Consider the following 15,104-nt stretch of genomic DNA (forward strand, 5'->3'; position numbering starts at 1 on the left):
GATCCTGCTGCTCTCATCTCTCTATCCTGCCTCTCTCTCTCTCTATCCGCCTCTCTCATCTCTCTCTCTCGCCTGCATCTCTCCTTCTCTCTCTCCTCCCCTCTCTCTCCTCTCTCTCTCTGCCTTCTCTCTCTCCTGCCTCTCTCTCTCTCTCCTGCCTCTCTCTCTCCCTGCCTCTCTCTCTCTCTCTCTCTCTCCTGCCTCTCTCTCTCTCTCTCCTCTCTCTCTCTCTCTCTCTCTCTCTCTCTCTCTCTCGCTCTCCTCTCTCTCTCTCTCCTGCCTCTCTCTCTCTCTCTCCTGCTCTCTCCTCTTCTCTCTCTCTCTCTCTCTCTCTCCCTCCTGCCCTCTCTCTCTCTCTCCTGCCTCTCTCTCTCTCTCTCTCTCTCTCCTGCCTCTCTCTCTCTCTCTCCTGCCTCTCTCTCTCTCTCTCTCTCTCTCTCTCTCTCTCTCTCTCTCTTGCCTCTCTCTCTCTCTCTCTGCTCTCTCTCTCTCTCTCTTCTCCTGCCTCTCTCTCTCTCTCCTGTCTCTCTCTCCTCTCTCTCCTGCCTCTCTCTCTCTCTCTCTCTCCTGCCTCTCTCTCTCTCTCTCTCCCCCCTGCCTCTCTCTCTCTCTCCTGCCTCTCTCTCTCTCTCTCTCTCCTGCCTCTCTCTCTCTCTCTCTCTCTCCTGCCTCTCTCCTCTCTCTCTCTCCTCTCTCTCTCTCCTCTCTCTCTCTCTCTCTCTCTCTCTCTCCTTCCTGCCTCTCTCTCTCTCTCTCCTCTCTCTCTCTCTCCTGCCTCTCTCTCTCTCTCCTCTCTCTCTCCTGCCTCTCTCTCTCTCTCTCTCTCTCTCTCCTCTCTCTCTCTCTCTCTCTCTCTCTCTCTCCTGCCTCTCTCTCTCTCTCCTGCCCCTCTCTCTCTCTCTCTCTCTCTCTCTCCTGCCTCTCTCTCTCTCTCTCTCTCTCTCTCTCTCCTGCCTCCCTCTCTCTCTCTCTCCTGCCCCTCTCTCGCCTGCCCCCCTCTCTCTCTCTCCTGCCTCTCTCTCTCTCTCCTCCTGCCCTCTCTCTCCCTCTCTCTCTCTCTCTCTCCTGCCTCTCTCTCTCTCTCTCTCCTGCCTCTCTCTCTCTCTCCCTCTCTCTGCTCTCTCTCTCTCTCTCCCTCTCTCTGCCTCTCTCTCTCTCTCCCTCCTCTCCTGCCTCTCTCGCCTCCCTCTCTCTCTCTCTCTCTCTCTCTCTCTCCTCTCTTCCCTCTCTCTCTCTCTCTCTCTCCTCTCTCTCTCTCCTGCCTCTCTCTCTCTCTCCTGCCTCTCTCTCTCTCCTCCCCTCTCTCGCCTGCCCCCCTCTCTCTCTCTCTCTCCTGCCTCTCTCTCTCTCTCTCATGCCTCTCTCTCTCTCTCCTGCCCCTCTCTCGCCCTGCCTCTCTCTCTCTCTCCTGCCTCTCTCTCTCCTGCCTCTCTCTCTCCTCTCTCTCTCTCTCTCTCTCTCTCTCCTGCCTCTCTCTCTCTCTCCTGCCCCCTCTCTCTCTATCTCTCTCTCTCTCTCTCTCTCTCTCTCGCCCGCCTCTCTCTCTCTCGCCTGCCTCTCTCTCTCGCCTGCCTCTCTCTCTCTCTCCTGCCTCTCTCTCTCTCTCCTGCCTCTCTCTCTCTCTCTCTCTCCTGCCTCTCTCTCTCTCTCTCTCTCCTGCCTCTCTCTCTCTCTCTCTCTCTCTCTCCTGCCTCTCTCTCTCCTGCCTCTCTCTCTCTGCCTCTCTCTCTCTGCCTCTCTTCTCTCCTGCGCCTCTCTCTCTCTCTCCTGCCTCTCTCTCTCTCTCTCTCTCTCTCTCTCTCTCTCCTGCCTCTCTCTCTCCTGACTCTCTCTCTCCTGCCTCTCTCTCCTGCCTCTCTCTCTCTCCTGCCTCTCTCTCCTGCCTCTCTCTCTCCTGCCTCTCTCTCTCCTGCCTCTCTCTCTCCTGCCTCTCTCTCTCCTGCCTCTCTCTCTCTCTCTCTCCTGCCTCTCTCTCTCCTGCCTCTCTCTCTCCTGCCTCTCTCTCTCTCTCTCTCTCCTGCCTCTCTCTCTCTCTCTCTCTCTCTCTCTCCTGCCTCTCTCTCTCTCTCTCTCTCTCCTGCCTCTCTCTCTCTCCTGCCTCTCTCTCTCTCTCCTGCCTCTCTCTCCTCTCTCTCTCTCCTGCCTCTCTCTCTCTCTCCTGCCTCTCTCTCTCTCTCTGCCTCTCTCTCCTGCCTCTCTCTCTCTCTCTCCTGCCCTCTCTCTCTCTCTCTCCTGCCTCTCTCTCTCCTGCCTCTCTTTCTCCTGCCTCTCTTTCTCCTGCCTCTCTCTCTCTCTCTCCTGCCTCTCTCTCTCTCTCTCTCTCTCTCTCTCTCTCTCTCTCTCTCTCCTGCCCCTCTCTCTCTCTCTCTCTCTCTCTCTCTCTCCTCTCTCTCTCTCTGCTCTCTCTCCTGCCTCTCTCTCTCTCTCCTGCCTCTCTCTCTCTCGGCCGCACCTCCCTCTCTCTCTCTCTCTCGCCTGCCCCTCTCTCTCTCTCTCGCCTGCCCCTCTCTCTCTCTCTCGCCTGCCCCTCTCTCTCTCTCTCTCGCCTGGCCCCCTCTCTCTCTCTCTCTCTCTCTCTCCTGCACCTCCCTCTCTCTCTCTTTCTCGCCTGCCCCTCTCTCTCTCTCTCTCTCGCCTGCCCCTCTCTCTCTCTCGCCTGCCCCTCTCTCTCTCTCTCTCGCCTGCCCCTCTCTCTCTCTCGCCTGCCCCTCTCTCTCTCTCTCTCGCCTGCCCCTCTCTCTCTCTCGCCTGCCCCTCTCTCTCTCTCTCTCTCTCGCCTGCCCCTCTCTCTCTCTAGCCTGCCCCTCTCTCTCTCTCTCTCTCTCGCCTGCCCTCTCTCTCTCTCTCTCCTCGCCTGCCCCTCTCTCTCTCGCCTGCCCTCTCTCTCTCTCTCTCTCTCTCGTCTGCCCCTCTCTCTCTCTCTCACTGCCCCTCTCTCTCTCTCTCTCTCTCGCCTGCCTCTCTCTCTCTCTCGCCTGCCTCTCTCTCTCTCTCTCTCTCTCTCGCCGCCTTCCCCTCTTCTGTAATTATAAAAAGGCTTTTTACAAATATTGTTTTTTATTCTGTACATTTAATTGCATATTTAATAAATTTAACATACAAATTAAAATTCTATATTCTCATACATTTATGTGTGGTCGTTTTTTTTTTTTTATTTTTTTTTTTTTTTTAATGGTTATAGGTCAGATTATATCTAAGGTCTGTATCTCGCACTCATGTTACTATAAGAATATATACATTTATTATTTCTATATCACACAAGAAAGCAAACCAAAATCTCTTGAGAGTGGAGATATATTTTTTGGTGTAAATTCATTAGTCTTTGTTGTGCACCTGGTGACACTATTTATGGCAGAAGTGTGTGGCGACAACTGATGAATAATTAAAATGTATTAAGAAACATTTAAATAAAAATTGTGTTTGAAAATTTATATATTTATTTTTTATTTTTTTTGTGGGGTTTTTGACAGATGCTCTATTCACTTTATTTATCAAAATAATGAAACTAGTTAGATCTAAAAACGTTAATCTTTTATTTCCCCCAATTACACTGACATATAATCTCTCTTGCCTTCTTCCCCTCTTCTGTAATTATAAAAAGGCTTTTTACAAATATTGTTTGTTTTTTTTATTCTGTACATTTAATTGCATATTTAATAAATTTTAAAGATGCCTAACCGGTTCCCGACCAGCGTACGTCGGCAGAATGGCATGAGCAGGCAAATGTGCATAACTACGTCCCTTTAAATTTGCCGCCCTGCCATCGCGAGCGCGGCGATGTGCTGGCCGGGACCCCTACGAGTCCGGTTGCAGGTCTCGCGTGCATACCTGCGATTGTTTCACGGGGCGGCTGAATGAGGAAATGCCGTTGTAAACAGCATCTCCCCGTTCTGCCTAGCAACTAGTGACACTGATCTCTGCTCCATGTGATTGGAGCAGAGATCAATGTTCACTAAATTAAAGCCCAGCCCTCAACAGTTAGTAACACACCCCTAGGAAGACTTAACCCCTACACTGCTACCCACTGCTTAACCCCTTCACCGCCAGTGTCATTTACACAGGAATCACTGCATTTATATAGCTGGGATTGCTGTATAAATGACAATGTTCCCAAAAATGTCTCAAAAATCTCCGATGTGTCCGCTATAATTTTTCAGTCACACAAATCGCTGATAGCCGCCATTACTTTAAAAAAATAAAATAAATTAAAAATGCCATAAAACATCCCTTAGTTTGTAAACGCTACTACTTTTGTGCAAACCAATCGCTTACTGCGTGGCTGCTTTTTTTTTTATTTTTTTTTATTTTTTTTGGACACATAAGCTGAATTACCTAATCGAGGGTTGCCCAACCGCTGGTCCTCTGATGTGGCACGCCATGTCTTGCTCTGAGATGGTGGGTCAGCATGCCCAGATCGCTGGTTCTTGACCCGCCATCTCTGAGCATCAGCGCAAAGAACTGAGCTGTTCTTAAAGGAAGCAGAGCCGATGTTTCCTGTATAGCGCCAACTCCTTCACAGGCGGAGTGATACCAAATGTACTCCCGCCTGTGACAGGAAGCATCAGTTCTGCTCTCTACAGCAGCCGCATGCTTCTGCTTTCTGTCACACTAATGCATTGGAACATTGGTACCAGAGCCAACCATCAGTAACAGCCAGCAGTACAAGTACCAGTCAGTGGTATCAGCTGGCATTAACCAACAGCAGTAACAGCCAGCAGTTCCAGCACCTGTCCGAAGTACCAGCCCTTGAGGACAGCCAGCAGCAGCCACCAGTTATAACCACCTGGGGACAGCAGCAACCAGCTGCAGGAATCCTGAGGAAGAAGTGAAGATCAAGGTCAGTTGAGATGCAAGAAAAGAGCCCGTGCATCCGTGTGAAAGCGGCCTTAGGCCCCTTTCACAGTATTAGTTCGGGTCTGCCTGTCTGTTTTTCATGAGGACCCAATCTGGACCCCTCCATTCACCTATATAGAGTGGCAGATGTAAACAGAGTTGTATCTGCTTATAGAAGCCTATCTCTAATCCAATTTCCTTAAATAAATAAATAAAAAGAAGATGTGTCCCCTTCTGTTTGGGCAGATTGGAGGGCCCTTAGGATAGAGCGAGGTGCGTCTGTGTCTGCTCTACATATGCAGAGTGGACACAGATCTTGCAATCCGCCTGCTATGCTCATTGTGGCCTGTGACTGGTTACCAAGTCACTAAAGTGGCCCTCGCTCCTCAAAAGGTTGAGCACCCCGGCCTAATCATTCTCCATTATGGAATAAAAATTACATTTTGTTTAATCCACTCACCTTCTTACTTACTCCCAGGGTCATTAAAGATCACTTTGTGTTTTGCGCAAGCATAGACGGTTACGAGCACTGTTGACGCATATTTTCTCTTCCCGAATTATTTTTTGAAGATTGCAACTTCATTTACAGAAATTCTATTTTGTTATTTTTTTTTTTTTAGAGATTAAAACGCACGATTGATGGTCAGGTAAGTGTCATAAAATCCAGTCACTACAGCAATGTAGTCTTTATAGCTGTAGACAATACAGTTTTGATTTATGATCCAGGTGCTCTTATAATTGTCAAAATTTTTATTTTCTTTACATTGTGTGTGTTTATATGTATGTGTATATATATATATAATGTGTGTGTGTGTATGTGTATGTATATATGTGTATTTATATATATATATATATATATATATATATATATATATATATATATATATATATATATATATATATATATATGTATGTGTGTGTTTTATTTATATATATATATGTATATATGTATATGTTTTATATATATATATATACACACACACACACTCTGTCTTTTATCTTTAAACTCTTCAAAAAAAAGTTTTTTTTTTTATATAGAATTAAGATTGAAAAATATATATATATATATATGATACTTTTTATTTTAACTAGGATATCCATTTCAGGTTTGTGGTATCTAACAACCTTGTAAGTATACAATCAAACATGAAAAATGTATAAATGTTCTCATTCAGTTTATTTATTTTTTTAATAACATTTTTAACATGATGTAAAAAAAAAAAATATATAAAATAACAATTTAACCTCGGGACGGAATGGACGCTTGAGAGCTGAGCTCCTGCCGCGATCCGGTCCTATAGCCGTTAAGGAAGCTTATCTATACTCTTAAATACCTCGAAGATTATGGGTACCGCCTCAAGAACATCATCTACCTCCCGTTCCCGATCCCCGAGGCGACAGCGCGGCAACATTAGCCAAACTCTTCCGGAGCTGTTCCGCTCACAGAGAGACAATATGGCGTCTTCCCGCCACACTTCATCGCAGGCCCCAGCCTCCGCACAATCACCCGCGCCACTCAGTGAAGCTGTCCCGGGCCAGGAGGTCTCACTACACGCCCTCCAACAACACCCGAGTCTCATGGATCTAAGATCGGTGGCGACGGACATTAAGGAGACCCTTACTGCCGCCATAGCGGATCTCCGGCTGGATTTGCGCGCCATTGCTGACAGAGTAGTGGAAGTGGAGCACCGCACGACACACCATGAAACGGTCCTTCGTAAAGTCACCCACAAAATAGACACTCACACGCTACAATTGAGAGACCTCCAACGTCACCAGGAAGATCTGGACAATAGAGGGAGAAGGCACAATATTCGGGTACGCGGCCTCCCCGAGTCGGTGGACTCGGATCAACTGGAGACGACAGTCATGGATCTATTCAACGATCTTTTGGACAGACCGGCTCGTACTCCGGTGGCCTTCGAAAGAATTCACAGAGCTCTACGACCCAAAGGCCGAGATACAGATCCCCCACGGGATGTTGTCTGCTGCCTGGTAGATTATAGGCTGAAAGAAGAAATACAACGAAAGGCCAGAAATAGGATTCAAATCTCTCTAGGGAGCGCTACGATCCACATCTATCAAGACTTATCGGGCATTACCCTACAACATCGCAGGGACCTGCGACCACTTCTCGATGTACTACGGGCGAAAGGCATTCCATACAAGTGGAAGTTCCCGTTCGGTCTAGCGGCCACCTATCGTGGCCGAACTGCCCTGCTACGAGTCCCGGAGGAACTTCCTTCTTTCTGCGACGCCCTGGAGATTCCCTTGGTTGATGTCCCCAACTGGTACGCCGCTTTTCGCACTTACCGACAACCCAGCAGGGAAAGGGACCACACCGAACCAATGGATACTCAGCGCAGTAGGCACCGACGGCGTAGATCGGAGTCAAGAAGTCGATCCTATCGCTCCAGAAGAGACTCCCGTCCCGAACGCAGTCCTACGGATTCCCCGCGATCTGGCCGCGCCAGGCGAGAGGCTGATCATCACCGGGATCGTTCCCCAGGAGTGAGACTCTTCAGTTAAGTCCAGTTCTTTTGGGTGAAATACCCCCTCTTCGGAGACTTAAGCCTTCGGTTGTATGCCTCTACGGGCTGCCTTGTTAGTTTATACCAATCCAGAACCGGCCTGACTCTTTCCTAGGTAGCCAACGTCGGATCTGGAATTGGCCCCCGTAGCCTATAGGTTTAAAGTTTAGTATAGACAGGTTTCTTCGTTAGCTACGAGTTCACGGAAAAGTCAGCTCAGACCGTATGTTTTTACATGTAGTTAGAAATACGATGATGTTAGACTTACTACCTCCCCACAGTTAAGATACAATTGGATGAACTGAACTGCTGAACCCTACCTTATATTCGTGAAATGTTGTGTTTATGCTGATTGCATGATATAAGGTGGGAGGGTTGCCGCTCACACTGTCACATTCTTTGTAGTTATCCTAATGTTGAATAGACGCCCGTACGTCTAGTTGATGTTGACCCCAATTTTAGGGACCAATGAGGGTTTTAGATTGCAGACGTGGGTGGCCTGGTCCTGCTCGTCCCCCCGTGCTTGCCAACTCCATCGAGGGGCGCGCTCGGGGAGACGGGACGGGCCTACGCTGAAATGTGCTCATACCTCTCGTGTACCTCGAAGAACTCTTTCCTCCACACCATGCACGGTCCCGATTCTCCTTTACTAAGATCCGAAGATGGGGTCTTTGCACTAGTTATTTATTGACAACAGGGCGCTAATACGAGTGATGTGTATGAGTATTATAGGATCCTCCTGTCCACCTCTATTCCTTTGTATACATTTTATGTAGTGACTATGGCCTACAACTAATAGGTCTGTCCTCCCTGCATTGTAAGCATGTGGTACTTCCTTTCAGCTAGCTGGGCGAAATAGGCTATATAAACTAGACAGCCTTCGCTTGAACGAAAAAGAGGTTGCGCCAGTCCGCTTCCTTTGATAGGGCCTTTGTATGTTTTTTATCATTGGACCGGATCACGGTCACATCTGAAATCTAACGTATCCACCCTTACCGAGAGACTTGGTACAACCCCGCTGCGGCTGATCGTACGGAGGTGTCCTGTTATATACCGGACACTGTCCGCGCGATCACCGTACACTTCCCGGACGTTTTCACTCTGAGGGAGAGGCTGGTCCTCTATCCTCACGGCGAACGCCTAAGGGTTTATCCCTGTTTCCCGTTATCCCTATTCACATACCTCGCTCTTCCCCTCCCCTTTCCCTCCCTTCTTCTAGGACACTTCTAATTTGTACGACCTGTCATACGACCATTTGCACTACGACACGAGGGTGACCTTGCACCATGCACAAACGACAATCTCTTATCCCAAATTCTCAGGTTAAACTGTATTCGCTTAATGTGAAAGGCCTTAACACGCCGGAAAAAAGATCGCAATTGTTTCGACTTTTACGTAAAACTAAGGCGGATATAGTGTTTCTTCAGGAAACCCATTTTAGATCTGACAAAATACCTAACTTGCGGTCCTCCCTTTATCCAACAGTGTTTCATGCTACTAACCCATTAGCAAAATCTAAGGGAGTATCGATTCTTATATCTAAGAATTGCCCCTTTCAGGAGCAAGACTCGTTGTTGGATACAGAAGCACGCTATGTTTTTCTGAGAGGAGAATTATATTGCAAAACTATTACTTTAGCCAACATTTACGCCCCCAACCAGCATCATGTCCCGTTCTTCAACTCCACGATGCTGCAACTCACCGCCTTTTATCAGGGCACTCTGGTGGTCGGAGGAGACTTCAATGCAGCCTTGACTCCCACCTTAGATTCCTCGAACGGTACCTCCTCCTTGAAATACAGTGCGCTGAGGGCTATAAAATCCCAACTGACCGTACTGACACTTCAAGATACGTGGCGAACGTTATATCCGACCGCCAGGGACTTCACCTATTATTCACCCCCTCATAACAAATATTCGAGGATCGACTACTTTTTCCTCTCTCAGGCAGACTTAGACTGTTTACTTGTTGCTTCCATCGAACCTATGGTGCTCTCTGACCATAATCCAGTCTCGATCACCCTGTCCTTCCCGATCAGAACAGTCAAACCATATATTTGGCGGTTGGACGGTTCTTTGCTCAGCGATTCGGAAGTAGTGCGTTCTATCTCTACTAGCCTAACGAACTACTTTACGGATAACGCCTCCACTGAAATCCATCCTATAACAAGATGGGCAGCTCATAAATGCGTGATTCGGGGAGAACTGATCTCCCTTGCAGCTAAGAGACGGAAGGATAGGGAGGCCAGACTCGATAAATTGTCGAAGACCATCCACTCGTTAGAATTGTCGCACAAACGAACACTAGCGGAAAACACGCTCCACACATTACAACAGGCCAGACTAGATCTCCTGGAGGAACTTAACATTCCAATCAGGAGGAAGTATACCCTTATGCAACGCAATTATTACGAATTTGGCAACAAATCAGGGACATTTTTAGCCAGAGCAATCCAACTACGAAAAGCAAAGTCCACGATTCATCACATCCTAGATCCGCAAGGTCTAAAGATTTCTTCCCCATCTGGCATAGTGGAACAATTTAAAAAATTCTACTCAAATCTTTACAATCTCCCTAGACATTCCTCGACTGCCACACAACACGACAGAACTCAACAGATAACAGACTTTCTAGCCGAGAACTGCCCGGGGAATATCTCCGACGATCTTGCCACAGACTTGGAGAAGCCAATTTCGCCCGTAGAAATACTGACCGCCCTTAAACAGCTAAAACCGGGCAAAAGCCCCGGCCCAGATGGCTTCCCCACTGTATATTACAAAACCTTTTCGGACTTACTTATACCGCACGTTACTGAACTATTTAATAAACTTCCTGACTCCCCGTCGCTTCACGTAGATCTCCATGAGGCACACATTACAATGATCCCGAAACCAGGGAAAGACGGCGCTTTGGTCCCTAATTATAGACCGATTTCGTTGATAAATGTAGATATGAAGCTCTACGCGAAAGTCATTGCGAATCGTATTCTCCCCTTCTTGCCCTCCCTGGTTTCCCTGGACCAAGTAGGTTTCGTTCCGGGCCGTGAAGCGCGCGACAACACGCTGAAAGCGATCAATGTCCATAAATGGCTATCGGCTTCCCACAGTCCGGGCTTCTTTTTATCGTTGGACGCGGAGAAGGCGTTCGACCGAGTGGCTTGGGATTACATGTTGGCCACCCTTAGGAAAATGGGTTTTAAAGAACGTACCTTACAATATATTACGGCACTGTACTCTTCCCCCACAGCCAGAATTAAAGTTAATGGGCATTTGTCGGACGCCTTCTCCCTGTCCAACAGCACGAGGCAGGGTTGCCCACTATCCCCGATTCTGTTCATTTTAACGATTGAACCCTTACTCCACAAACTCCGCACGAACATCAATGTTAAGGGAATCCGAATTCGGGATGAGACTTATAAAATAGCTGCATACGCGGACGATATCCTTTTATTTCTCACAGACCCACTTATCACCTTACCCAATTTACTCAAGGACTTTGCTCAATTTAAGACAATAGCGAACCTGCAAATTAACTTCCATAAATCGAAGGCCCTCAACATCACTCTACCCGACGATGTACTGACACACTGCCAGACGAACTTCCCCTTTGGCTGGGAAAAGCATGCTATCACATATTTGGGAATTCAATTACCGACCAAACTAACAGACCTTTATCCTCACAACTATTTACCACTACTTAATTCCGTTCGGACTGATTTGCTAAATTGGAAAATACCTACTATTTCGTGGTTTGGGAGAGCAGCGATTCTTAAAATGAACATTCTCCCACGGTTCTTATATCTTCTACAAACGATTCCAATCACACTTCCCCCCACTTTTTTCGCGACGTTCAAAACTCTCTGCTCCCAATTCGTATGGGCTAACAAAAAAGCTCGCATTAAATGGGAGACCCTGACTCTCCCCAAATTACGGGGGGGTCTGGGAATCCCAGACATACGCAAATATCACTGGGCATGTCAACTGACCAGAATCGTGGATTGGCACATACATAGACGAAACAAAGCTTGGGTGACGATCGAAGAGGCATTTGTACAAGCACCGATACATTTACTTCCTTGGATAGGCACAGCCCCAATACAGACAGCGATCTCAGATCACCCTTTGATTAGCACCACACTTAATACATGGAAAACAGTTTGCCGGAGTACCAAAATATCCTCCACACATGGCCCGCTTACCTCCTTAGAGCACAATCCGGACTTCACCCCTGGTTTTCCACTGACGATATAACCAGAGATTATGTTCGAGCAGGATCCTTCTTCGACAACGGTAGAATGATTACATTCCAATCTCTACTGACTAGATTCCCGGACAGAAAGATACCTTTCTTTAATTTCTTACAAATACGACATTTTTTACTCCAGAAGTCTCCAGCCACTACGTGGTGCAGGGACCTGACCCCGTTTGAACAACTTTGCACTAAAACAACTCCACAGAGACATCTGGTTTCTGAACTCTACACTGCTTTCTTTCCTACTACGAACGACTCCGTGACATCACTACGCACTAAATGGGTGACAGACACGGGTATAGACCTAACACACGACGATTGGGAACGGATACTAATAAATGTTCACAAAGGTTCTAGGAATGTATCAGTACAGGAAAATGGTTTTAGGCTCTATTCCCGATGGTATAGGACCCCTGATATCCTGCATTCCTTCTACCCTTCGGTTCCTTCAGCATGCTGGAGATGTGGTACAGCTAATGGAACCTTCCTGCACATCTGGTGGGAATGCTCAGCACTTCGTTTATATTGGCAGACGATCCACCAATTTATCTTTACCATAACGACTTTCACACTAGATTTCACACCGGCCCAATACTTACTTCATCATACGACCTTGTCTCAGCGCCATTACAGGAAGTCAGTTATAATACACTTAGTCAATGCAGCCAGGATGTGCATTCCAGTCTATTGGAAATCAACTACGACCCCCTGTGTCAAGGATTGGCTACGTAGAGTAAACAGAATAATGGACATGGAAGAACTCACGCATCGAATCCTTGACACATCACCTAAGTTCACTAACACCTGGGCATGTTGGAAACACTTCCAAACAACAGATGACTATAAACGGTATATGGGTGATTAAAGAATTAATCGGAAGGTCGTTCCTATTTGACGCTTTCATGGTCACCACAGGTCATGATCGGTTCAGGCAATATTCTTAGCATACTAATGTGCACCTACCCTCCCTTTTCCTTTTCCACCCCCCCCTCCTTCCCCCTATGTTTTGATGCTGGACATCATATATTAGACGTAGCATTCCAGACACTTACGGTAGCGCAATTTAGAGGTACAGCAACCAATTAGTAGAACAGTTAGGGTATTCTTCCAATGCATTCATATAACACTGTATGGAACACTCCGGTCGCTACCTTCTTGGATCTGGTCACAGATCAAACGGAGTGAGATGTGGAAACCTTTGTATCCCCAAAGAGAAGAAATATGCTAGAATTTCTTAATAATTTGTACTGTTGTTTTAATAGAATTTCTACTGAGATTGTACTGGCTTGTTTGTAACACATACTATGTACCTGCTGTTTCTGCTGTATGTTATGATCTATTCAATAAATAGATTTTCCTAAAAATAACAATTTAAATTGAATGTTACTCTAAGGCCATTTCTGAGGCTTCATAGTCGTTAGAATACATGAATCCGACATACGAAGCGTTGGGATCCGGAAAAGCGTTTCGTACAGCATTAACAGCACAAGAAGGTATGACTCTCCGGTTTCCCTTTCCCAAATAGCCATAGATCCATGCAGTAAATGTTCTATAAGCTGTCTTCCGCAATCGTCTTCAAAAAAAATAAATATATATATATATATTGGAAGTTTTTATTTTGTTACACCCCTTTCACACCAGGGCGTTTTGCAGGTGCTATAGCGTTAGAAATAGCGCCTGCAAAACGCCCTAAAGAAGCTGCACTATTGTCTGTAGTGTGAAAGCCCCACTAGCGTCCGAAATGCGCCGCAAATCTGGTGGTAAAATGCCGCTAAAAATAGCACCGTTTTACCGCCCACGCTATCGGCGGTGTGGTGTGAAAGGTGTCTTAAAGCTGTGGTCTGACCACCTTTTCCAGAAATGTAAAAGCCAGCAGCTACACAGACTACAGCTGCTGACTTTTAATATTATGACACTTTTTTGTCCTTGAGTCTAGGAATGTCGCCACCCCAGGTGATGTTAACAATATACTGTATTTGAATGCTACTGTACTTTTATAATTATGTATGTGTGAGATATATATATATATATATATTTTTTTTTTTACAAATAATTCAAACACATCACGCTTTTTTTTTTTTTTTGTATATGTAAATGTATACCTGTTGTTGTCAGGATCAACAGTGGGGGGACCCTCAAGATGCAGGCAGATGGTATTGACTCGTACATTTTGTTCATTCACACAATAAATTTCAAAACTTTCAGAAAGTGTAATGCAGTCAACACCCTCTGGTATGCTACCTCGTTAATTTCCTGGCAGCACGAAGATTCAAGGGGAGTTGGCATTGGAATGCATTTTCTGCACTTGCACCATTCCGTATTACCAAGACGTTGTGTTTCACCTTCCTCTAGAGTTTCTGTTGATTGCAGCGTGGAAATCTTTTGTAATGGATTACATGGAAACGCTGGATCGTTTTCTGGCTCAGGATATTGTGACCATAGTTCCTCAAGCAACATTTGTCTCTGTAGCATAAACCAAAAAAAAAAAGTTCTTTACATAGTTATCATTATAGGTTAATAAAGAAAATGGATTTTATTACAAATTTTCATGTAATATTTATTCTTGTTTGGCAAAAATGTATTACCGTATATACTCGAGTATAAGCCGAGATTTTCAGCCTCTTTTTTGAGGCTGAAATTGCCCCCCTCGGCTTATACTCGAGTCACCGCTGTCTGACTGCTCGATCAGCGTATCGAGCAGACAGACAGCGGCCATTCTAAAATTCAAAAGCCGCGCCTCCGTCTCCGCCTCCGCCTGTGATAGGCGGAACACTGAATTTCCCAGCAGTCAGTGTTCCGCCTATCACGGACATCCGCTCATCCTCGTACTACCGACGAATATGAGAGGATGTCCGTGATAGGCGGAACACAGGCTGCTGGGAAATTCAGTGTTCCGCCTATCACAGGCGAAGGCGGAGGCGCGGCTTTTGAATTTTAGAATGGCCGCCGAGAAGAGCGGCGATCCTGGAAGGACGGAGGAGGCTCGGGACGACGGCTCGGGACGGAGAGGCACGGGACGGCGGCTCGGGACGGCGGCTCGGGACGGCGGCTCGGGACGGAGGCTCGGGACACAGGCTCGGGACACAGGCTCGGGACACAGGTAGGCTGGACACACACACACACACACAAGGCTGCACGGACACACACACAAGGCTGCACGGACACACACACACAAGGCTGCACGGACACACACACACAGGGATGGATGGATGGACACACACACACAGGGATGGATGGATGGATGGACACACACACAGGGATGGATGGATGGATGGATGGACACACACACAGGGATGGATGGATGGATGGATGGACACACACACAGGGATGGATGGATGGATGGACACACACACAGGGATGGATGGATGGATGGATGGACACACACACAGGGATGGATGGATGGACGGACACACACACACAGGGATGGATGGATGGATGGACGGACACACACACAGGGATGGACGGACACACACACAGGGATGGACGGAC

General features: G+C 47.0%; 1 long non-coding RNA gene across 1 annotated transcript in view; it reads right to left on the reverse strand.

Annotated features, from left to right (window-relative positions):
- LOC143935644 (uncharacterized) overlaps positions 1–15,104 on the reverse strand; it is a 30,991-nt gene that overhangs the window by 4,821 nt on the left and 11,066 nt on the right. Inside the window, exon 3 of the long non-coding RNA XR_013263567.1 lies at positions 13,857–14,078. This is a non-coding gene — a long non-coding RNA (uncharacterized LOC143935644). The remainder of the gene's footprint in view (positions 1–13,856; positions 14,079–15,104) is intronic.

The sequence above is a fragment of the Lithobates pipiens genome, unplaced genomic scaffold (genome assembly GCF_037356315.1).
Source record: "Lithobates pipiens isolate NorthernLeopardFrog02 unplaced genomic scaffold, aLitPip1_a1.2 Scaffold_28, whole genome shotgun sequence".
NCBI lineage: Eukaryota > Metazoa > Chordata > Amphibia > Anura > Ranidae > Lithobates > Lithobates pipiens.